This window comes from Colossoma macropomum, unplaced genomic scaffold (assembly GCF_904425465.1).
Source record: "Colossoma macropomum unplaced genomic scaffold, Colossoma_macropomum, whole genome shotgun sequence".
Lineage (NCBI taxonomy): Eukaryota > Metazoa > Chordata > Actinopteri > Characiformes > Serrasalmidae > Colossoma > Colossoma macropomum.
Window position 1 is genome coordinate 19,696,949 of NW_023494786.1, and position 26,600 is coordinate 19,723,548.

The following is a 26,600-nucleotide window of genomic DNA, read 5'->3' on the forward strand; positions in this document are numbered from 1 at the left end:
AGCCTTGAGGGATTATCCTCTCAGCACTGTGCAGTTCTGCACCCTTTTAAAAATGAAACCATCTTTTTTCATTTAAACACAGAAAAAACCCTCAGGGGTCCCTTAAGATTTATCCTGGGTTCTTCGCAGACTGAAGAAGTGTACCACTATCACATGAATAGCAGCAAAATGCAAAGAAAGCATGATGCAGTGGAATCATCACTATAGCAACTTGTAAAGATGAATCTACTGTAAAGCAATCAATTACATCAAATAAATGCCACATTCACCTGTGTTCATTGATTGAGTAACCTGACTTGTGTACACAGTGCCATCCAGGACCTGGTTAAAGATTAGCAAAATACTTATAGAAAGCTACGTTGTCTTGTGATGTATTATTTTAATATGTATTATTTTTCTTTGAGTAGCCATCTGGTCCAGGCTTCCTTTTCTCACTCCTATAACTTAAAAATAACTCAGCCAGTTTTGTTTTCCATGTAATTACTGAATAATAAGCTTTGTAATAAGCCTTCTCTGGATGTAATAAGCCTGGGAATTTAAGGAAAGATTAGTTGGGTTGCAGAAAATGCAAGAGCAAGTCAAAAGAATGGAAGCTGTATAAATGCAAAGGGTGCACACAATAAATTGGAGTTGTGTATGTAATATTCTGTCAGATATATTTTATGCTTTTTCTTAATGCTGAAAATTGAATAAGTTGTACTTAATGACCATTTTGACTTAAGTTACATAATAAACAGTGGTCTTTGACTTATTACTGTATTGTAGTTGTAGCTGATCTCAAGTTTGAGAATCCAGAGCTTATGCCTTTTCTACATGCTCATTTTCTACTGCTTACTATACTACATGTACTAATGTTACTAATATGTCACTTTCCAGGTAAAGACATTAAACTGTGATCCTCCAAAACTGAATTGGATGCACTAGTAGCCTGTGTTTTAATATCTGTGCTTGTTTACTTTGAGCGCAAATACAAAGAGTAAAAATAGAAGCTGTTTCAGAGCTCTTAAAAACATATTCTACTACTCTGTTATCTTATTGTAGTGGCAAACATAAGAATGTATTGTACAGACTTATATGGCACAAAGGTATGATCACATCTAAGGTGCCTACAAAGAAAGTTCAATGCACACTATTTGTATACTGGTAGCAGAACCTTTGTTTTACCATGCATGTTCATTTTGAAATAGACATTAATGCATCAGTGAGATTACAAATCAATTCATAGTTAGCAGTTTCACAATGTATTAAACAATCATGAGCAACAACTTTTAATTCAATGCAACAAACACAATCACCCAGCAAAGGCAAACGGCTACAACGTGGGTGATTGTGATCTAAATTTCATTATAATTCTCTTGTTACTGTCACAGTCGCTCCATATGTTCTGCTGATAGAGGCAGTAGCAGCTACGCTGAGCTGATGCTCTGTCACTCCAGTCTGGGTGGTGAATTTCTGGCATGCCGTTGTTGTCGTTACCCTTTGTCTTTGCACATCTTTTCGCGCATGAGAAATCAGTGCTACTCCCCTGCAAACAGCGAATCATCACATCAGAAACATTAAATCCAGGCCTTACACTGATACATTCCAGATTCATAGAACAACAAACGAGGAACAGGGTGTGCCACACATTTACAAGACATACACACAGTTCACTGTAACTACAGTACGCCACCTCAGGTATGAGAAAGGCACAATATAAATTAAACTTCAATAAAACATTGGCAAATAGCAGCTGCTCTTGACATTGTCTGAGCAATTCATGATAAATGGGCCAATAGAAATGGTCAAAAATTGCTTAGGAAAGAAGCGTGTTAAATCAGCATAATGTAGCAACCCGCTACTGGCTCGTGCTGCCTCTGAGAAGCTCGGGAGGCGTAGCCACACAAGCAGCCATGTGCGGAGGCTCATGGGCTCAATAGGACTGTTTACTGATGTTTATGTTGTTGCTTTATTGTAAGTTGTGTGTATGTATTATTTGTGTTATTTTGTGTTGGGGTGTGGGTTTAGTTAGTGTATTTTGTATTGGGGTTGGCTACTGTCAGCCTGTGGCTAGTGGTGACCACTCCTATGGGTTTGTGCTTCTGTCTGTGCTTTTCTGTCTGGTGTTTAATAAAGAGTACTTTTTCGGGGTGGAATCATGGTCTCCCCTGTATTTTACTCTGCACTGATGCTACAATATATTAAACTTTAGAGAATTTTCTTCTTTTCCTGTTTGACATAGGTTTTGACACAGCAGTGATGGTATCTGTTTGTGAATGTGTGTGTGTAATTTTTCTGTCTTTGGCAAATGCATCTATACGTGGATAGTAAAATATAAATATAAAATAATTGTATATATAATATAGCAGGGAGAGCTTAAAGCGCATCTCTCTGTGCTGGCTATGAGTGCAATTGTGGTGACAGAAACTAGTGATTTTCTTAGAGAAAGGCTTTGGGGGTTACTTCAAAAATAGATCACTGATTACCTGTTAAAAAATGTAATGTGTAACCTAATCCAAAGGATTACTATATTAAAGTAATGTAATCTGATTACTTTCAGTTAATTTTGGATGGCTTATGTTCTTTAATTCATAACTAAATAAAAACACAATGCACATAGGAAAACTGAAACAAAATAAAACGTGATAGGTGATTATAAGTGTGCTTTATAACAAAGTCAAAAGGTCAATCTGGTAGAAATCTATTGAGACCACTCATCAACAATGGTTATACATAAATACTATGCTAAGAACTTTGACAGACCATCATCTGTGTTTTATCTGCTAAAAGGCCTGTACCAGCTTGTAAGGCTTTAAATTGGAGCATCCAGCTTATATTTTCATGATTTCCATATGTGTAATTTGTTGTTGGTCCCTTGGATCTCATAAAAGAAATATAAACAATATATACATGTATGTATATATATACACAACACAACAGTTTCCAAAAACACACAAAACTAACTAAAACAAAATAAAATTGCTGTTCATTTTACTGTACAATCTGTGTATAGTGTGTTGCTGTAGATTTTAAATGCATTTCTGGAAATATTTCCCATATTATACATTAATATCTCACTGTAGATCTAAATACAGATAAAATACCTTTCTGCATATCTGAATACAGCAAAAAATGCCAAGTCTCAAACAAGTTGATGATCTCCAGGCATGCCACTGCACCTACTAGCATCTAATGTTTGTTAGTGATCACTATATAACATTAGAATAAATACACATGAACACAAATACAGTAAAGAACAGTAAAAATATGCTGTTTGTTAGTCAACTACTATGTAGGCTAGAGGAGTACTGCTGGATTAACACAGGTTTGGTTCATGACTTCTCACTGTACTCCAGCCATTGTATGGATTTGTCAAATTCAATCATCTGCGCCTGATTTATTTAATGAAGGACTGATTACCCAAACTAGGTACTGTAGCTGTAAATACTGGACTTTCTTAAGGAGAGCTTTGGAAATGGTTAAACTAACACATACTAAATCACAATGTACTGTCTAATTGTTTATTTGTATTTATTCTAATGTTTATTATTTTGGAACAAATCAGTACTTATTGTCCAAATAAATAGATTTACACATCCATGTTCTCAAAAACCTGACACTTTTGCACAGGATTGGATACATTACAGAATTATTGTTTGTTTACAATAAGAAGTGATTCCAGATGTTTAAACTGTGTATAAGCATCATGTGACACCATATAGCCTACCTAACTGCCCATCCATGAAGTATAACTACCCAATGTAAGTTTGTATGCACAGAAGGGTTACACATGGCTATACTAGGAAGCAGAACATGGGCTATTTTTGTAAGCAATCACCAAGCTTGCCATCGTTGATGACTCTGAAAACCAATAAGGAAGATTGCCTTGGTTGGTGTCAGATTAATTTAATGTTTCCATCAAAATAGTATACAGCAGTAGCCAGCGAGCTAGAGTGAGCAGATGAGTAGAGGAGGCTGAGCACTGACCTGTTGCTGAATTAATAATTTTGAGCACACTCCCTTTCCCCCTCAGCTCCACCCTTCTCTCCGCTTCTTATTCATTTTGCAAAGGTGTGAACACAAAACACGATGCTTTAAGAAGACCAAACACATGACAGATTAGGGGGCAGATTGGTGAGGGAGTGGTTTTCTTCACATATTAATGATTGTGGCTGCGCTGTGCTCTAGTGTAGGTCATCTGTAGTGTAACTGGCCTGGATGGCCCAACAGAGAGGCCTGGCGACCAGCTGGAAAATCTCCTGGTACTCCTGGAGGGGCTCAATAAAAAAAACTACCACTGCCCCCCCCCCTGCACCATAGACCCCAGTGTGACTGCCCCCCCCCACCTCTCCGCACCAAGTTGTTATGCCACTGGTACACATATTCTAATTGTAACCAACTAACTAACAGTAATTTTATCAAAGTATGAAATGCAGTTGCTTGCTAACTAATTGTTGGCAGTAAGTCATAGTAATTTTAACAATAAACTTTTGACAATAAACAGTCTGAAATCTTAAAAGTTTACACTGCAGTAGATTACATCAATATTTCTATAAGTCTATTGCTCATAGTTACTGTACAACCAACAGCACCCACACTTGTGGAAGATGGTTAATAAAGTCATTTTCTGTCTTTTGAGCTCTGAATTTTCTAATCGGACTGCTGGATGCTAGCAAAGCAACCAGTTCGAGTAGATGTGTGCTGTTAAGACTTTGAAGCTGGCCAGGTTTTAATTAGTTCATGCACAATGCAGCTCATTACAAATTCTGTTCGGGTAGGAAAAGTTGAGATTCTTCTTTACAAAACTGTTAAAAGGGACCCTGAGGGACATGTTGTTGTTTTTAAAGAACGTTGCAAAGAGTGGAAGAATCCAGCCATATACAGACGATGGGGTTTGTTGCATTAATTGCTGTTTTCTCTAGTAACATTATGATTCCACTTGCATAATAGGTTGTACGTGACTGTATCAACGCAAAATAATCAGAAGTGTTGACAGTGCAGTTGTTTGGTTTTGGTCCGTATATTTTTTCACTTTAGGACGGTGCACTGCAGTGAACCCGCTGCTGAAATGTTGGAGAGTTATTTCTATCAAATAAATTATGCTGGTCCTAAACAATGCTGTGCTGTAAACCCCTGAGTAAACTACAGCAACACACACAAAGCCTTTTTCTTAACTTTCTGTCTTGTCACAGAAGTATCCACTGGAGCCTGGGTATAAACTCTGAGGCATCCCGAAACACAAGCTGTAAATAATTTATGCCTGATCATAAACTGTAAAATGGTGAGTGGGTGACTGCAGACATCTAGCAGCAGTAGGAGATATGGAATCACTTTATCTACACTTTATCTAAACTTCATTAGACTGAGTTTGTATACAGTGAATCTTAATTTTCCTTATACAAGCAAAATAATATGTGCCAAAAAAGATACATTCATGCACTTCTGCCAGCCTAACATAGGGGTTGCTTCATTTTTTCCTTTGAATTGTGTCACTAAAATTTCAAAAGCAATTACTAATGAAGCAAGATAGTGATTATTTAGACTTTAAAGAGTGCAACAAAAGAGAATGATGAGAATAGTAATGATACAAAAGAGATAATTATATAGTGAGTCAATAACACAACAGGCACTTGCCACATTCATTACTATTAACATGAATTTTGTTCTGTAAATAATTTCATTTTTCAGAACCAACAGCTTATGTTGGGTGAGATGGTTGTAAGCAATTTGATTTCTATTGAAGATCTAGTCTAAAAGAAGATAAACTGTCACTCATTAACACTGTTTCAGAGTAATGTTGCATGTACATTAGTATAATGTGGCAAAGCACTACAGAGGATCCCATTTCTTTTCTGTGGGAATTGTTATGTCAATAAGCAGCTGCACAGTGCATGATCACACCAGAACGTCAAATTATGAGTGCACTGCATTAAAGTTCAACAGAGGTGAACATTCGTTCAGCCAATGTGATGCACTTACCCAGGCACAAAGTTGGTGATGTTTGTATGATTCATGTCAACAAATAAATGCATGAAACATTGTGTGACATGGAATCTACACCAACTGCCCATTTCATTAAGCACACCTCATTGAATCTACGCTCATTTAATGAGGTCCACTTACCATATAGGTGCACTTTGTAGTTCTACACTTAATGTAGTCCATCTGCTTATCTGCATACTTTGTTACAGTTGAAGTTCAGTAAGAGTAATAAACGAAAATCATGTTAAGTTTAATGATTTTCTTTTTTACTGTTACTGTTCTGAAAATTGAATAAATGGAAGTGAAGGGTATTAATTAAAATAAACTCAGACAATATCATAGATTCAATGAAAAAGATAAACATAAAACGAATGGTAGAATTTTAATTAAAGGCTAAATTAAAGAGATACATTTCAAATGCTTCTCAAAAGTGTGTACCAAGCTTGACTGCCTAATAAAAATCTGTTGTTTTTCTTAGGATCTGTGCTGCTGTATTTTGCGCAAGTTGTAGAGGATGTATTGTTTTCTTATAAAGACCAGTGAAAAGAGCATTACAGAAATCAATACTTGTAACAAAATCTTGCTTTTCAGTATCACTCTGGGATGGAAAAGACAAAACTTTAATAATATTTCTCAAATGATAAAAAGGTACTTAAATGACTGTGTTTATGTGCAGGATAAAACAGAGCTCAGGTTTCGTATTTCAGGTTTGGTATATGAAGCAAAGGAGCCTAGTTTTGCACAAAGCGGAATTTCAATGCCAAGAATCAGTATTGCAGTTTTTTCTTGATTTAATTGTACAAAATGTGCAACATCCACTGAGTAATATTTCACAACCAGTTGGTTACTCTGTCAACAGAATGTTACATGTACAAACAGAGAAGCAAAGGCCTTAAAACTGAACTGAACCTTGTGGGACTCCACATATATATTTTTTTTTATTGATGGCTTTATTAACTTCACTGGTATGTTGTTGATGTGTTACTAATAATCTGTTAAGAATTTATTAATCTACAAAGGACCACTCCAAATAAAGTGTTACCAAATTTTTAAGAGTGAGTTTTTCTTCTATTTAGCTGGTGCAAGAATATCAAGAGTTACCACAGTAATTCCACAGAAATGGTAGTCACACATTTCAAATTCCAAATGCACTATGTCCCCACAGTATATAAACATCACGCTCTTAGCAAGACTGTGTCCAGAATGCTGGATTCACATAAACACAACCATCACTGTTTACTATGAAGCATGTGTCCTCTCACCACAGGTACACAGACCCAATGAAGACAACGAAACTGGATTAAGATCAGATAGCTGAGATGCACAAACAAAAAGAAAAACAACACAGCCGACTCAAAAACCTAAACCAAAGTGTCCTAGGGTAAAGCATACCACCACAGTGAGTGTGAAAAGTGTTTTTCCATAATGTTTATGGATTACTCTGTCAGGGATGGCTTCTCACTGTTACAGCTCCTCCAGGTACAAAGTACAAGTTTTGACTGCAAATTCAAACGCTAGTGTGCTAATAATGATTGAGGTTATATTTTACATGAACCCTTGCACTGCATGGATATTGGTCTGGATACATTCACATTTGAGTCAAACTGTTTCTATATGATTATTCAAGTCAATATAGGAAGAAAGTGCCAGACTGATCACAGGCCTAGCCAATCAAATGGGCAAAGAATATTTTTTAAGCGGCATTTTTTAAGATAATGAAATTTGATTTGTTTTCTGACAGTGTTGTCACGTATTATGGCCAGTCAAATCATTATGCTCTCCACCAAGCTCCACCTTATTTTCTTCACCTTCCAATCATTGCTTAGCAACTGTTGTCATCTGCCATTGAACTCTTAAAATTGAGTTTGCACAACAAAATAGGCACCAATCTCCACTAGCTTTGTCTTGTTAACTTATAAATAAATAGTTACAGACTAATATTCTGTTGCCAACACTAAAATAAATATTCAATTGACCTAATCTAAGAAAGTTTGCTGTCCTAAGAAGTACAACTGGTCAAAACTTTTTGACTCATACCAACTTTGTTTCTTTCATATTGACATTGCATTTTGGTAAGTTATGTACAGTTTTAATCATATTTTAATCATGTTGTCACGTAATGTAGTGCTAGGCATCTTGCTCAAGGACTCTTTTTGGTATAGCATAGAACTGAAACTGGATCTGTGGTGTAACAGCAACAGTGCTACCCGCTATACTACACCAGTCCCTGCATAATCACCCCAAAATACACCATTGTGTCATTTAATGCAGGATGTATAACTAAATATATTAATGTTTTGTACTGTAAGGGGTTGGTGTAGTGGTTAACACCACTGTTCATCACACTGCAGAACAGGATTCAGTTCCCTGCTTGAGTGAAAACATGATGCTACATCAAAAAGCAATCCTTGAGAAATATGCCTTGTACTACATTCACCTCTGTAACATGATTAAAATCTTCTATCACTTTGGATGAAAGCAAAGGAGACAGGTTGGTATGAAGTGTCTTGAATATAAAATATTTCTTGTATTGTTGATAACAGAATGTCAGCCAGTAGATCTAATTATTTACAGAGGCTGAGTAAACAAGAAAAAGCTAGTGGAAATTGGCACTAAGATTTATTTTGTTGCACAGTTTTCAGTGTGCAGACAACATTTTCTTTAGCAGGAAATTACACAGATGCCTCAACAACTAAATATAGTATAAATGTTTCCAGTATTTAGTGTGTCCACCCTTTATCTTTATTACAGCTTCTATTCTTTTCAAGAGACTTGCTTTCAGTTTTTCAAAGAAATCTGCAGGGATATTTTTTCAAAAGTTAGGTCTTAGAATTTGGTTGTATTTTCTCCATCTCACCCTCTAAGTAGTCCCAAACATGTTCAGTGATGTTGAGGTCTGGGCTTTAGGGTGGTCTGTTTTCATTTCTCAGTAACAGCTTCTTGGCAGCTACACATCCTTTCAGACTCATGGCATTGAATTGTCTTTTCATAGTGGAAGGATGGACAGAAACATCTGTGTATTTCAGATCTGAAACAAGAATGGAGCTTGATTTTCCCAAAGACAGTGGTGACAGTTTTGGTGGTCTACCAGGTCTTGCATGGTTGTTAAGAGGCCCATTTTCTCTGAATCTTTCAAACATTTTTTGAGCTCTAATAGAAATATATAGGAAAAATATATAAAAAAAGTGACAGTTCAGGCAGTTCACATCGTTCCAAGCAGCATCTTTTGATTATTTTGCCAAAAGAACATAAACGGAATTTAACCTGTTGTGAAAGGAATCCACCCAGATCAAGCTACATAAGATTACACCTCATACAAAAGAGTAAGCCATGCTGCATTTTGAGCTTTGGTGAACAGCAGAATGCATCTCCAGCAATGATACAGCACTGTCCAGGGATATGTGAGATAGCAACTGCTGGCAAAAAAAGAAACTTCCTGGGGACAGCTTTCTTAGACAGCTGTGCCACTCTTAATGTCACATGTCCCTTTTAGATAAGCCACAGGGTTCGCAAGCTAGAATTCATGGTGCCCACCAATACACTAAAGCTTTCCTGATAGGAAAGCCACATATAGCAAGCTGTAAGCTAGTCTTATTGAGCATGATGGCTTAAAGGTTTAGCCACTGAACGCAACAATTTCTACCATTCAGGTTTACCCAGACAGACCCAGGCTAAGGAAGGAGCAATGGATGACTCAAATAATAGGGTCATATTATTTGACAAATATGTGAGTTCACAATATTGATTGGCCCCTTGATATATCCCTGTGAAACCATCACTGTTGCTTTATTTTTCACTGTGATTGTTGTTTTACCCAGGGACCTGTACAGCTAATTAAGCAATACATTCTGGGGGCTATTGTACCCTTTGTATTAAAATATATACCATTTAGTGCTAATTGAATTGTTATATGTTTCAAGTGATTGACTGAACAATCCAATTTCGATCTGTGTGAAGAGTGGCACCAAGAATTAATCCATCATTATTTGATTCCTATCACTTCTTGAGTTTAGGCATTGCTACACGACCTCTTTTGTACTCACGGTTAATATTATGATTATGCTCCAGCAAGTTGAAAATGCAAGTAATTAAATGACACAGAAAAGGCCCATTCATCATGTCACAGCCAGACTGTCATGCAGTCAATGGGGAGTCTTTCTAGTGCACTGGTAGACAGCACACAGACACAGATGGAGACGCACAACCACATGTGTGCCCATATACACACACACACACACACTATTTAGATTGCAGATCTAGGCTAGGCCCTTAGAGTCTTGTGAAAGGCAGTATTGGATAGACTTATGGCCTAGATACCTCTATGATCTTTATGCGAAGAAAGACAGCAGCAGGATTAAAACCCACCCGTGATGCTTCTATTCATGCTTCAAGTCAATGCGCAGCAGCTACCATTCTCATCTGGTGGCTTGTGAAAGGGAACATGATTTATCATAGTAGCTTAACAGTCACTGAGAATACATGAGCCTGCAATATTGAAATGAAATTAATCTACTTCTATCATCACACATCGAAATTAAACCAGATTGCATCTGTAATAGATGGCCAATTTCATTTCAAATTCAGTCGTCTGTGGTTATGGAGTTGATTAGAAATAAGTAGCCAAGGTTATTTCCTTTCAAGCTTTATATTTTAGGTTCTTTTGTGAAGCAAGGAGTACTAGTGGTATCTTTATTGTCTCTGCATGGAGGGCAGAAATATAGATATGCATGACAAAGTGATATAATACAGGTATTTCAGCAATCTTCTCAATGTATGGGGATTTCAATCCAGCAGGGGTCATTAAGGAAATGCAGTGGCATGCTGGTTGATATGTCTCCCCTAATGTTAATAATCAAGTGATGTCAGTAATATCAGCTTCACAGAGCATCCCATCAGCAGTTTGACCAGCTGGGCTTTATTACCCACGTCTGCAGTAATAATGCATTATCTTGTCTTTTCCATTGCCTTGCTGTTATGGTGACCCTCAATGTCAACCAGGACACGCTATCCGCTTTTTATTGTTTGGACCATATGCAGTGGCTATGGCCATTACCATCATTGTCTCAGGTCAGATGAACACTAGTTGAGAGTTTGCATTAATCCCTTTAATAACACAGGGTTTTGTGTCTTAACCCATATTACACATTAATTACATGAAAAGCAAGTGCAAACTAGAGTTTTAGCTATAAGAGTGAGGAATGAATGTCTGGACCCACAGGAGGACATTTTGAGGGGTCAAAGAAGAGTTGTAACTAAAAATATCAATGTCGCATTACTAATAGAAATTATTAATATTATTAATAAGCAACAAGAATGCCTGTAAATCAGAATAATGCCCAAAAAGTTTATATTCGCTGTTTATAAGTTTATACATTCTTATTAATATTGAAAAATGAACTGCTTAATGGTCATTTTGACTGAACATTAAATAAATGAAGGGGGTCTCTGACGTCCACAGAACTGTATAGTCTTTTTTTGTCAAGCTAACTTGTGTGAGTTTTATGGATTATGCCTTTTGTGGACAAGGAGGTTTGCACACTGACGCACATCCAGCTTTAGTAATGCACACATTTGTGTATGTTAAAGCAGCTTTGAATACAAATGCCTGAGAGAGACTTGGTGTATAAGCTTCATCTTGCATTGCATTTAGAAATATTAACAATCTAATAATTTCTTAGAAAGATTCACAAAGGGATGGGCATCTGTAATTCATAAATTGTTAATAAATCATAAGCCAGACACTGAATGGCAGCTGAGAAGGCACTGATCTCAAGCCTGACAAATACATGCCTTAAAGGAATACTCCAGCAAAAAAGCTAGCATGATTAATAATGAATGAAAGCTAGTAGAGGCCAGTTAGCATTACAGAAACTACATCAAGCTGATTGTTTGCGAGTAGCTTTCATCCGTCGTTAGCCACACTAGCATTTTTGGGTGAAGTGCCTTCAGTGTGCGTGTGGCTCTTCGGAGATGCAGCCTCCAGCTGAACCAGCACTAATCACCTCAGGTTGGAGCTTTGCATGGAGCTGCCCTCCATATGTTAGCAGGGATGAAGATATTGATCTCTTTCCCCCTGCGCTGTCAACAACGAGTCACTTCCAATCAATCTAACACCGCCAAGTGTCAGTTCGAGTTCAGAGCCTTCTGCCTCATTTCTCCCTGGCCTAAGGTCGGACATGGTCATTCCCCACTGAACTGCTGCCCCTTATTTCTGCCTCACAAAGGAGAAGAACAAGCATTTACTTTCTCTCTCTTGTGTGCCAGCACTTTTGCCAAAGTCAAATATCACACTACATTTACTTGATTTCCAATCAAGAGTAAACATTTTTAAGAGGATATTCTGAGGAGGTTAGATAAAGGTAATTTACTTGTATAAGAAGGAGGAAAATAAGTCAAACTGGAAACTAGAGTTAAAAAACGTTATTCAAATACATAAAGAAAAAAGGGCCCAACTGCAAAATCTGGATTATGAGAAGCAGAAAATGCAACCAGTTTCTAAGACTGAACTGTGGAGGCGAGGAAAAATATCCACACATGAAAAATTTAATCCAAGTCTCCCAAAAAGAATAGAAGTTAGACCTTTATTGTAGGGTACTGTTAATAAGACTACATGACACCTACATAAGCTTGTCATGACAACTGACATAACCCTACATTAATGTTTATAAATGTTTATCCCAATAGCTGTCGTCTGTCATAAAGGCTATTTAAGTTAACATTGATCAAAATTGGCAAGTGTAACCTATAATAGCAAATGACGCTATTGGAATAAGCATTCATAAACATGTATGTAGGATTATGTCAGTTGTAGGTCCTATAAACAGTACCCAACAGTAAAGTGTTACTGAATGGAATAAATGATGAAAAATGGAAAACTTGTACTTAATGACCGTTGACTCACATAAATGAAGGGTGGTCTCTGACTTTTACACAATCCTATATGTCTGATCACTCTAGCTTCAAGAAATGAGCAAGAAAAGGAAATGATTTGTTAGAGTGCAAAGACATTTTGTTGTTTAATATGTCAACTGTTTAATCAGATCTTACTTAACAGGTTTTAAAAGCTGGCCAACTCATTTCATTAGATGTCTTGTTCCGATAAAGAAATATCAAAGGAGACTTTACAGATGGTTAAAATGGCACATTTGCTTAAATTTGATTCCCAATTGATTCTATAGCCTCTATATGGAACTGCGATAATTGCTCCAATTTTAATACCAAATAATCCATTCATCGGAAGCAGATTTATTACCTAGGTACAGAGGTCATTTAGCCATGGAGCTGCTACATCCGCAACAAGGTACCCACAATGAAAGCTCATAAATTAAGAGCTCCTGTTTCACTGGGCAAAAGCATACATTGAATACAAATGTTCTCATTAATCATTTGGGTTTTAACAGGGACTCCAATAATGGGGCGAATGTCTGAATGGGCCCTCATCATTGCAGGGAAAGCAGTGAAGAGATATGAAATAGTGTCTCTATTCTAATAATACTGTAAGATTCCACAATGTGGGTTGCAGGATATAGCCAGAAATTACACTGTCAAAATGAACCTCCCTTTACATCATCACAGTTGTGAAATAGGAACATAATGAAATGGCTCAATGAAAAACAATGATACTGGAGTCTATGACTACAGCAGTGGAAAATGGGTAAAATTCTATCAGTCTAGAATTTTCTTTAGCCAATCAGTTCAATTTAAGCGTGTATAGCTTGTCAGGTTTCACCTGAATTATGTCTGCTGAACCGTGTGAGGGGGCAGTGAAACACACTGTCCGTTATTATTGTTCTCATACTGCACCATGTCCAGAAATAAATAACCACATTTATGAGGTCAATCACCTGCACATGGCTCAGTACATCTAATTGCAGATGACAACTGTAACCTACTGCAGTCCCAGCAGGGGGGGATTTTAATGTGATCTGGTCAGATGAAAATAGATTTGGGGTGTGATGTTGGTGCATACACTAGTGTTCAGAAATTTGGAATCACTCGCCATACTAATATTTTTATTTTATATGAATTACATTGTAAAAACCTACTCTGACAAATACACATATATACAATAACTTACAGGCAGCAGAGGTGCCAAATAGTTATTGTAATTAATGTTTAAAGCACTCACACTATGATGTATGTTTACAATAATGACATATTGTATTGCATTTTAACTGCATTTTTACAATACTACATATTGACAGCAGTATAATACTGTAACAAGCAATATAAATGATCATATAATATCTGTTTTGTGGAATTCTCCTTATAGATGTATTCACTTTTTTGTCCAACATGTGTTTGGTGTAACATAGTGTAAGAAAGTAGAAAGTGATGATATATGTTTAACAGTGATGTGATGAGGTGTGATCACACTTTTTTTTGTTTATTAACACCACATTTCCTGCAACTTGCCTGCTAATTCACATTGCAACAAGTACACAGAAGCCAGCAAACAAAATATATACACCAAAACCTAAATAGTGTTAACATTGATAAAAGCATCAAAATGTATGTAAACACCGTAATCCTACCCAGCAACACTCTTAAAAATAAATGTTTCCAAATGAAGGTTTTATACCTTTAAAAGTGTTCCTCACACTCACACATCTTGCTTACAGGCAGCTTCATAATTATTGGGATTTTGAAAATGATGGGTAAAAAACCCTTTATGGTTAATTAGTTCAATCTCACACTTAAAATGTGGAAGAAATCTAACATTTAATTGAAGTAAGTTTGAGTCTAAGAAAACACTGTTCACAAAGTCTTTACAACGCTGAACCTGCTTCGAAAAAGTGGATTTTACCACATTGTGAAGAGGGATGTATCTTCATTGATCATGGCTGGAGATTTGCAGAAGATAATTTACGTCATCACGTCTCCAAAAGTACAATTAGATGCCATCTCCTTGACAATGAAGAAGGCTTTTTCTTTCATCTAATCATACACGTGAACACCCGAAGTTTGTTAGGAACTACTGAAACTTTGACAGGAACTAAGTTCTGTGATCAAGTTAGATGAGAGAAAACCAGTTTTTTGCAAACACCTTAGGTGGCTTTGGTGTAAAAGGATGAATTATCATACACAAAGGAGCCACATGTATGGTGAAGAATATGTATTTTGGGGCTGAAAAGGTCCTGGGAACCTTGTTAGGAACCATGACATCATGACATAATGTACCAGGATATTTCTAAGGAAAATCTGTCTGCCTCTGCCAAAAAGCTGAAATTGGGTCAGAATGGATCTTAAAGCAAGACAATGTTGCAAAACATACATCTGAAACCGATTCTTATATTTTGTTTTTTTTATATATTTATTTTTTTCAGAAAACAAATAGAAATTAAGCACAATTTTTTTCCTGTAGCAAATATGTTAACTTTTTTCATTTAGAAAATTAACAAAATGTAATTTGATGAGGGTTTTCAAACTGTATATACATGTCCACACCTGGGCCAGCTGCACACTGTTATGCTGTATTTATATGTTTGCATTGAAAAAATGTCATTCCATACCTGATAGCGGTATGCGGCCAACGGCGGCATGAGGCCACACAAACATTGGCATAGTGAATGCCGAGCCAGTAAAAATGGATGATTATCAGAGGAGAACTTCAGCAGTTTAGATTGTTTATTTAAGGTGGAACTTGCAGGAAGACTGTTGTTGTTTTATAATACTGGAAACGTCTTGAATTCAACAAGAAATTTGGCATCCATGGCTCCCCAAACAATCAACATTTGGTTTATTCCGCCACTGTGGTCAACGACAAAATTTGGGAAAATGAAACTCGTTCACTCGCTGCTGTGGTCTGCAGACCGTTGCTGCCTGTGGTGGCAAAATTTTCCATCAAGGCTTCAATGAAAATAGTGGAACAAACGGTTTGCCATCGATCATCTACTGCAAACATGTGAAAACTGCACTGCTGTTTATATCATATTCTGAAGGGCAGTAGGATCTCCTCCATTTACATGGAGCTGCCCTGGCTCTGTGTAACACAACTCTTGGAAACTGAATAGCTTTAATTTACTGTTATCCCAATTCATACTTAAATAACATAGAACAGGCCGAAGGGAAAGCATGCGTCTATCAGTAAGACAAAACATTTTAATGAAAACATTTATGGCTTATTTTGTTGTTGCTTTTTATCACTCAGCGTGAATCTTTGATCTGAGGCTGCACACTGATTGTACTGTCTAGATGTCTGTTGTCGGAATAAGTCTAGGATGTTTTTGTCTCTGTGTTGCATAATACATCAAAATCTGCATGCGTGGCCCAAGCCTATGCGGACATTAAACGCCTGATCATTCCATGTTATTCTTATCGAGATGTAAATACTTTTCAAGGCAGAAAAAAGATTTAAAAATGAGCCTGTTTATTCAACTCAAATTTCCATGACATTAATGCTGTGGCATCGGCACCCCGATTCTAAACTCATTTCACACGGATCTGCTGCTGTTTTCAGCAGCACACTAGTGACACACACTCACACTGTTCCATGAATATCTTTATCACATCAGTGTGCTGTAACCGTGGGAAGGGAAAGAGAAAATGTGGATGCATGCTCAACACACATGCACACACAATAAACTGAAGGTGCTATTTGGCACACTAAATCCGTCATCTCCGCCCTTCTTTGCTCTGTGAAGAGAGCTGAGAGACACTAATGATTTTTCAAGGGGTAATTATATTTCAGTGTGTTAAAAGAAGAACATATTGATTGGGTTACAGAGCTGTATTGTGATTTGCAGCTATGAGGTAGCTACACTTTTACTTTTTATTAAGGAAAACTGCAGAGGAGAAATTGTGTTAAATAAATCGGTTTCACATTATCACACATCTGCCAAATATAAATACACTGACAAATCTGAAAGCTTGGAAGTGCACAATAGCTCCACGTCTGTATTAGAGAATGCTGAGTCTTAGGATAGGAGTTAATCTAACTTACTCATCAGAGTGATAATAGGATGAACTGAAATAAAGACCCAGTTATTGTGCAAATCTCCACACAAGGTCACAGTCACTTTTAGGATTCTGACATTGTTTGAAATATTATGGCATAGGTATTAATTTTTTGTAACACTTCATTTCATGGCTAGCCACATAGGGACTTTATAACACATGCATAAGCAGTGAACACTATATTTACAAGGCAATACTTGAATATTTGTACGAATGTGTACTTCAACTAGTAAAACTGTCAAATACAGGAAAGTGGCAGTATTTGTAAGAAATTAAATGACTGTAATTTTACAGATTTTTACCGTCATTGAGAAAACATACTTTTACTGTTAATTAATTTGTCAGGCATAAAGGCTTCTCTTTTGTCAGTTTTGATGTCATTTCACCCCAGAAACATCTTACAGAAACAATCCTTTGTAGTGTCTTTTAAGGTTTATAAAAGAAAATTGCAGAGATGCAGGCAAAACCTGTTTTGCTGTTACCCTGCTTTAGTAAATTGAATGTTAAATTGAGGCACGTTGTGGATACATATTGTGGTCACATCAAGCCATAGTTTACGCCACTCCTAGGCTTGTACATACATCTCTCTGTCTGTATTTGTACTTGACTGCAAAAACACAATATTATGTGCGTTTAAATGTACTTAAGTATCAAAAGTATGTACTGTGAGTTATTACAGGACTCAAATATATAGAACTGATATATTGGGTTCTTAACTAGACAACCAAATTCTGTCACTTGAGAATGATGCTTCATAACAGTGGTATAAATGTGATAAAGATATGTTGCTCTAGCTTAAGTCCCTCTATATTAATACAATATTTACTTCATAAAAGATCTTGTGATTGCTCACATAAGCTGTTCAGGAATATTAAAGGAATTTATTGTTGTGTAATGTGTTCAGTGCTGTGTTGTACATTGTTATATGCAGTATTGTGTGTGCATGTGCTGGAGGCTACCTATTTTTGTTTTTCCTTACATGGTCATGTCTGTCACACCTGTCATTTGTCATGTATAAGCTGGGTCTAATTTTGGCATCAGTCCAGCTATAAAACTGTGTCAGTCCATTGTTTTATGGGCTGGCAAGGTGTCTGGTACCTATGCACAAGAAATAAACTTCAATTCTCCAGACATTCTCTGGTTTGGGATGGGGTTTGGATTCCTTGTTATTAAAGTATTGCTGTAGAAATATGTTATTCTATGCTTACGTATGCATTTATGTAAAAGTGTGTAGACTACAAATAAAGTGTTACTAAATTTTTGTAACTCACTTGCCTTTATAACTTTCTGGTACTTTACTTTCTGGTAAATAAAAAATGTTTGTTTTCTATGTCACAGCTCAGTGCAGTAAATGTACAGAAATGTGTTAAATTTAGTTTTTATGCTCATCTACTTCCACTCTAATGAATTTTAATGCTTTTTTAGCTCCAGAAGGGAGCAGTAGCACTGAAGCAGTAAGAGGCTTCCCATGGTAATCTGTTGTCTGCTGTGCATGCTGTCAGTCAGAGCAGAAACGGATCAAGACTGAGGAACCTAGTCCTCTTCTAATCTGCAAAGTCATTTGTTTGTGTTCGACTATAAGATGTGGCTGCCGCTGGCTTGTACTCGAATATGCCCCGGATTTGGTTCCTGGCAGAAGATTCTCTGGAGAACATGCAGTATTGTGAGCAAATTTGGCTTAAACTCTAGACAAGAGAGTGTCTTGTTTCCGAATGTTATCAGGATTGCGCAGCTCACGCCAGCAAACCATGCAGTAAAAAAGCTCACATTTGAGGGCCAGAGTTTTAAAAGGGAAAATAGTGAATGTAGAGTCTGATTAGGGGGGCTAACATTGATTACTCTCTTTCAGGTGCTGATAGCTTTCTGACAAAAAAACATCGCCTCATCTATTCCTAGCTTTAGAATGAGATGTTGATTTTAGCTAATTGGGTATTCACCATAATTTCCTTTAATGCATAAAAATTCAGTCCAATTTCTGCTCTAATGATTCTTCATTTCTCATTTTCAGCAAATGGTTTTCAAATTCTTAATCAGTCCTTGTGAATATTATCTTTTTTTTTCAGCGAATTATCAGAACCTGCGCTTCCACTGAAAAGTTCTTCAAAGGTGAGGACCTCAAAGACTCAAAGCTCTGTTCAGAGATTGGAGCTGTACTGTTTGGCCAAGTGCAGCAAAAATGGAGAAATGAAACAGATTGAAGGCACTGAAGCATCATCAGTGCTATAGGTCACATTTTGAAGCACTAAGATGAGTAGGACTTACAGTATGGTGCAAAAGTCTATTTAATTTCCAGTCAAAATGGTCATGAAGTAAATCATTTTTCAGTATTTCAAAAGCAGGGGACGTATATTTCACAGAAAATTACACAGAATCCTTCAAAACTATCATCAAATCTACATACCATATAAAAACAGGAGCCTCCTAACAGCTGTGCAAGACCTGGTAGACCACCGAAACTGTCACCATCAGAAACCATCCTTAAAGTTTTCATCTTTGAGAGAGAAGAAAATCAAGCTTCAGACTTGCTTTGCAGATCTGAAAGAATCCACAGGTGTTTGTGTCCATCCTTCCACTGTGAGTCTGAAAACTCAATGAGTCTGAAATGATGTGTAGCTGTCAAGAAGCTGTTACTGAGAAAAGCAAATAGACTAAAAAGAACAACACTTGCAGTAAAACAAAAAACATAAATGGAGAAAAAATTTATTGACTACTCAGTCTTAATTTGTAATTGGGCCTACTTGGATTGTGTGAAGTAGAAAACGCAACCAACTTCTAAAACTGAACTTTGGGAAAAAAAATATCCCTGCAGGATTCTTTAAAAAACTGAAAGCAAGTCTCCCAAAAAGGATGGAAGCTGTAATAAAAGCACTGTGAAATATATTGATGTTATATTTAGCTCTTGATGCTTCTGTGTAATTTTATGTTAAATTTGTTTTCAGCTTTTCTGTCACTGAAAAAAGGATAACTTGTACTTTATGGCCATTTTCATTGGGAATTAAATAAATAAAGGGTGGACTGTGACTTTTGCCTACCTATGCTCCACTTAAGAATGTGTTCTTTTGTATCTGTTGCAAAGTTGGATAAGCATTAGGCAGAGATCTAGAGATTTCTAGAGAAATCTACTGCGTCAAAATTGTTCACCATTGTAGTACTACGAACCAGATGACCTTATGTTAAAGTGTCCTAATGTTAAATTTGAGCAAAATTTGTTTTGGGTGCTAGTTTTTCCTTACAAGGCCCTGCATGTATCTCTCATCACTGCACGACTTTTGTGTTGTTTGGGTTGGTGGCATTGTGTTGTGCATCACGGTGTCAACAAAACTCATAGCTAATGTCAGTATTCATCAGCGGAGCTGCGATAGATGACAATTGCACCTCACTGTCCTACCCCATAAACTGGTGAGCAGAGTAGGAAGTAGTTTGTTGCTGACACCGTCAATTTCCAATCTCCCTGGGCTCTTCTGCTTTGGCGCCAGTGTTATATCCGATTCAGTTCCACCTCAAATTCATGTTCCCTTTGACAAATCAGGTCCGCTGGAGCGTGCATTAACTTAACAGAAAACAACACCAAGCAACACTGGAACTACGGAAAGCGAAAAGCTTCAAAAAAAGATTTAATGGCCACATGTTTTCACCCAGTCCCCAAAATAAATTCACCCAAGATAACATGGCGTAATTGAGATTCTGTGATAAATATTATTTTTAATTAGTGTAACCATACTGATAAATATTTTTTGTATTGTTTGTCGCCATTTGGGGAATGCAGCTGCTGTATAAACCTTTTTTGAAACTTTTTCGCTTTTCGTAGTTCCAGTTTTGAATGGCTGTAGCTACAGGCTAGTAACTACAAAAGCACGTTAGCTCATGTGCATTGGCCTCAGTTGAGAATACGGTTTTCACAGAAAACACGGAAGTAATCCTGGAGTAATAGTTTATAATAAAATACATTTAATGCCAAAACTTTATAACAAACTATCACAAAACAATGTCTCAGCTCTCAAGCAATGCATTTATAATCATTTTGTGGTTATACAAAATACCACTTAATGGGATGTAGCTTTTAGAGCCATTAAATGCTTTGGACATCTGGTTCCTACTACAATTGTGAATAATTCTGACTCTGTAAATTTCTCTAGAACGGCATGTTTCACACCAAACCGTTCTGAATGATTTTGGAGTTCCCCTTTAAGCATTACTCCACCAGTTTGCATTGTTTTCTATGTAGCTACTGGATCTGTGAATGGAGTATGTATAGGTCAACTGCCCATTGAATGCCTAAGTTTAAGTATTAAACACACTTTTGTATTAATTTTTGTAGTCATCCACATGTTCAGAGATAATTTAGTGGATTTCATCTAAAGCAAGCACAGATGAAAAAAAGAAGTTTTCACAACGTATCTTGTTTCCAGTGAAAAGTGACACATTCTAATTAAGTTAGCTATTCCTCATTTACCATGAGCAGTCATCACTTGCTGGGATGAAACCTGTTTTTCGCTCTCATTAGAACCTCTTTGTGATTGCTTTTGCCTGCAGCCTGTGCTGCTTAAATTGAAAAAGGTGCATCTTAAAACATGAACACTTGAGTGTGGAACATTTTGTTCAAGCCAACGAGGGCATATCTTATAGACATATTACAGGCACTTCCATTATACATAGCTAACTGTTAAATCAGCAGTCAGTACACACATATATATATATATATATATATATATATATATATATATATATATAGCAGAATTTGCTCAGAAACACATTATTTAAAGCTTTCTGGCCTTCTTGAAGTCCTAGATACCTCACTGACTGAATAAGAGCAGTAGTCTAACCGGGTTTCAGTCAGTTGTTAGAAATAGAAAATAGTGGCAGCAGCTCTGTGCCAGAGCTCTTTAGTGAAAGAGTTATGGTAAAAGTGCTACATTTAAGGTAAAATACATGTTAGCATCTGTTACAGGCTTCAAGTAAGGCAGATGAAATGTTTTATACTTTTAGTGAAGCTAGTAGTTTGAAGAAAGTGTCTTTGATGCTCCCAGCCATCAATCTGTTAAATTCAGTCAGTGAATGATGTAGCATTAGAGTTTTCCTGGCAGAACTTTCGCTAAAGCTTCCATTAATACTCATAATAATAGTTACTTTTTTCATTGTTAGATTTTGGTTGGAAACACACACACACACACGCGCACACACACACACACACACACACACGCACACACACACACACACACACGCACACACACACACACACACACACACATTATCTAAGGCACTTATCCTCCTCCAGGACAAGAGTTCCTGGAGACTATCCCAGCAGTCATGGGGCAGAAGGCAGGAAACACCATGTACAGGCTACCAGTTCATCACAGGACTGGTTGGAAACAAAAATGTTAAAATCTTGAAATGCCCAACAGAAAATGTATTCAATCAACTTTTATTTTATTGTGTGGTTTAGGTACAGCCAAGTGAGATCTCCCATTGGTTAGGCCTTCAGGAAGTGGATAGGCCTTAAATGTTAAATTAACTACCGGTTTCATCACTTTAGGCTTCTGGGAAGTCCTAGATATGTCACTGAGTCACTGACTGTGAATATGTGACTGGTAGTCTGACCAGTTTGTTGTTTGAAATCCACTGATATACTGATATATCTATACACACACACACATACTGATATATCTATACACACACACACACACACACACACATATATATATATATATATATATATATATATGTATCTGTAGTGACTATAGTTAAGTGCTGCTAAAAGGCTCATGTGGTGTGTAGTATTGAGGTTCTTATGTAAGACAGCTTCAGATGAAGAGCTACCATTTTTGGTCTAGAGCCCAAAGCAAATGCCCGGCCCCAGCTCAGCAAAAGCGGTGCAAGGCAATAGAGACAGGTGGAAGTCAAAATGAACCACGCAAACCATCTCTTATCTTCCTACACCAGCTCGCTCATGACTCTCTACCCCCTTCACAGAGGATTTTCCTGGGGAAATTTGACGGCTGTATTGTGCCAAAGCTGCCTTTGGAGAAATGAGGGGGGCTCTATGCTGATGATAATCTTGATAAATACCGTAAGACGTCTTTATCTGAGATTAGATCATATCACATGTCATACGACAGCACTCCTTTCATGCCTCCTATATGGAGCAGGAATGGTAGAGAGAGAGAGGCTGATGGCTGCTTTGTCTTGCCGCAGTGCTGACGGTCATATAATTAGTGCAATTACTCCAGCCCACTCACGCTAACTGAACCTACTTACACTCCCCCCTGCACTTAGAGCTATTGTGAGAACAAAAGCGCTCTGATTATAATGCCTAGTGGTGTGGCAACAAGCTGTTACAAAACAACAACAACTAATCGCATGCTGTGAATGTCAAAAAAAGATCAATCCAATGGGTAAATGTCCCAGGGTGGAAAAGCACTTATTGGTGGGGAACATTTGGTTGTATTCACAAAACCTCTCAAACAAGGCAGCAAGGCCTTTTATAAGCAATATGCAATGCCAGAAATAGTTCTTTCAATATTTCATTCTCACCTAATTATAAGCTACATAATACTTGGCTGGATGGAAAAAAGGTGTTTCGATTCAGAGTCGATAACATGTTAAGCCTGGATCCTACCAGCCAGAACTGAGAGTTCTAATGACTATGTCCGCTGCCTCCTCCAGCTTTAAATGAAAGTCCGAGGTGCTCCAGAGCTGTAGTTTGAGCTCATTGATCCACTCTCCATAACGCTGACCTTTAGGGAGATGGAAGCCCAGTCCAGCTGCAGTGCTCTGTCTCAGACATTTGAGTCCATCAAATGACTGGACCAAAAGTCAACGTGGGTTAGTGATAGAATTTTCAGATTTAAAGAGATAAACATGAGACGTGATGCAGCAGGTGCTGGCATTACTGCTGTTCTCTACAAAATGCCCCATAAGCTGGTGACAGTTGCTTCCACTGGCTTCCACTCTTCACTCTTATAATCTCTTATATATAAGCCTTGGGATACAATAAGAGATTTTAAGGGAATTATTTAAAAAAGAATAAGAAAGATGCACAGAAATTCATAGGTCAACAATAGATGCACCTTTGATGTGAACATGGACCTGATACAAAGTTTACTTAGTGGGACACATTTTTATCCTGTATGGCTAATTCTTTTTGTGTCATTGATGCTCTGAAATAACAAAGCTGAAGTGATTTTTCCTTATTGTATTAACAACGCATTAAATTATTAATGCAACATTTTTTTAACACTTCAAATCATTTGTAGCTCTGCCCTGAAGCTCAGCTACTCATGTGCTGTTGCCATGACTCTGTCACTGTAGCCATCTTGTTTAAATACAAAGCTCCATTAATGGCTTCATGATAAGTTATTTTTAGCTACTTCCATGCTGTCATTTATCATAAACATAGCACAGATTTCAGTAACTTTAGCACTGGAGGATCCCTTCAGCAGACTGCACTGGACAGTGCTAACATGTGAACTATGGATAAACGTATGAATAGAAAACTAACAATAAGCACTAGTTAAGTGGAATACTTAATTATTTCAACCTTTTGACAGCCTAATTTTATATTATACTATTATGCTCTAAACCCTCTGCTGCTATGCTTCATACACTCATACCAGCACAACACTCTTTAATTTGGCATTATATCACTACTAACATCTGGTGGTGGTGGTCCTTTGGTAGTCCCTTTCCATTGATAGATGCTGATAAGTTGTGCAATAAAAGATGGGCTACAGCCAGTAAATGTAAACAGACAAAATGTGCCCACAATGGCCCCAAAAGGTATTTGCGCCGTATGTAAAAATGCATTTGTTCATTGCGTTAGGAGACAAAATGTCAAGTGGCATTTATTTTTAACAGACTGATCCAAGATGATAATTTCCTTTTTGGCAAAGGTGGCTGGTGTGTTTTTTGGTGTATTGTCGTTTGAGCAGTTTCTCTGCAGACTTCTTCAAGTTTGCATCTAAAATGACTTTGTACATGCCTGACTTCATGATCCCATGAACACAAGCTCTGTAAGAAAAAGAGCCCCAGACTTCGGTGTTTCCATTTGTTGTTCTGAGAACAAAGTATTAGAACAGTGTTTCAAATAATTGCCTCTTCTGGCGTAGGCACAACACCTGACCTGTTTGCATTGAAATGCACCACCCTGTGTAACCTTAATGAAGACCTTGGGGTGCTTTGAGCAGGTCGAGACATTTTAGGGATGCAGTTACAGAAAAGATTTTGGTGTCTTTTGACTTCTAGTGGTGGCTTTTAGCAAAGTTAACATCATTGCGTACTGCTGACATTCTATTACATATAAAACAGGGGTGCTATCAGAAATTAGCATTATCATAGAGATGATATTTTTGTTTTCTGACAGAGTTTTGACATTTATAGACCAAACTGAAGCTTAGCTGTAATAGTCTAATTGTCACAGTTCACCACTGACCACCCTTCATTTATTTATTTTCCAGTCACAATTGGGATTATTTGGGATTAGAATATATAAGTGTACGCAAGTGTTTCTGATAAAATAGCTCAAAATGGCCAATGAATGCATGAATACCTAATAAACTGTCAACTTAGTGTTTATTATGATTAGAAGGGCCTTCTCTAATTTCTGCTTATCTTATAGGTAGCAATAATGTTGCAATGCATACAATTCAGCAATTAATAGAGTTTTTGTATTCATCTGTTTTTTGTTCATGTGTTTTTTTCTTAAAGACTTAAAGACTTAAGGACTATGGACAAATGCTGTTTACCTTGGGAATATTGTGTGCATTCACTAGATTATTTGCAATAACATATTTGACATGTTTGTATTTTTACCATGTATTTCAGAGAATGCTGCAGTTAGTGTCTGTCACTAAGAAACAAATAAGCTTCTCCTGCATTCAGTCTTCGGCTGAGTGAAAAGAGAGAGTGAGCGAGAGAGAGGGAGAGAAAAATAGTCCCAGGGGACAGGACCTGTTATGATAGAGGTATTTACGAGCACGCACTGAGTTGTGGTGGTGCAGTGGAGGAGAGTGACAGTGACGGACGACTGAGCCGATAGCTGCGTGCAGTCCAGGCGCCGGCTGGCTCGTTTGAATGGAGATGGCTTCCTTTATTGTGAGAGGGTTAAAGGCTGAGCTCTTGTGGAGGCCCATCGCTCGCTGGCTCGACTCATGTTTTATAGCGAGCAGCAGAACAAAGACACTGTCAGCAAAGGCAGAGAAAGCAGGCCTAATATGAGGCTGGGGCCATAAATGCAGTATGACAGGTGCCAGGCCCAGACAGATCCGGGGAAGGTTCCTCTCCACTTTGAGCCGGGGTGTCCTGGCGCATGACAAACACTTTTGGCTGGCAATCAGCATCGGTTTGAGAGATGTGCTGAAGGATTTGCTTCCAAGAATAGGGAGATGTCTTCTTGTGGTGTGTGTGTCTGTGAATGTGTATGAGAGGAAGCTATATATCTATATAAACTTGTACCTCAACTTTTTTTGTTTCATTTTTCATATGACAGTAACAATAACTCAGGCTACCTTTTACATTGTGTGAAACTTTCATGACACACGAACCAATGGAGACACTCCATAAATTAATTACAATTAAATGCCTTTAGATTGACTTTACATTTTCATTCTAAGTCAAGAAAACTTTCCATTTTTAAACATAAGGTTTTACTTGACAACAATGATATTGTATCATCCCACCGCTGTACG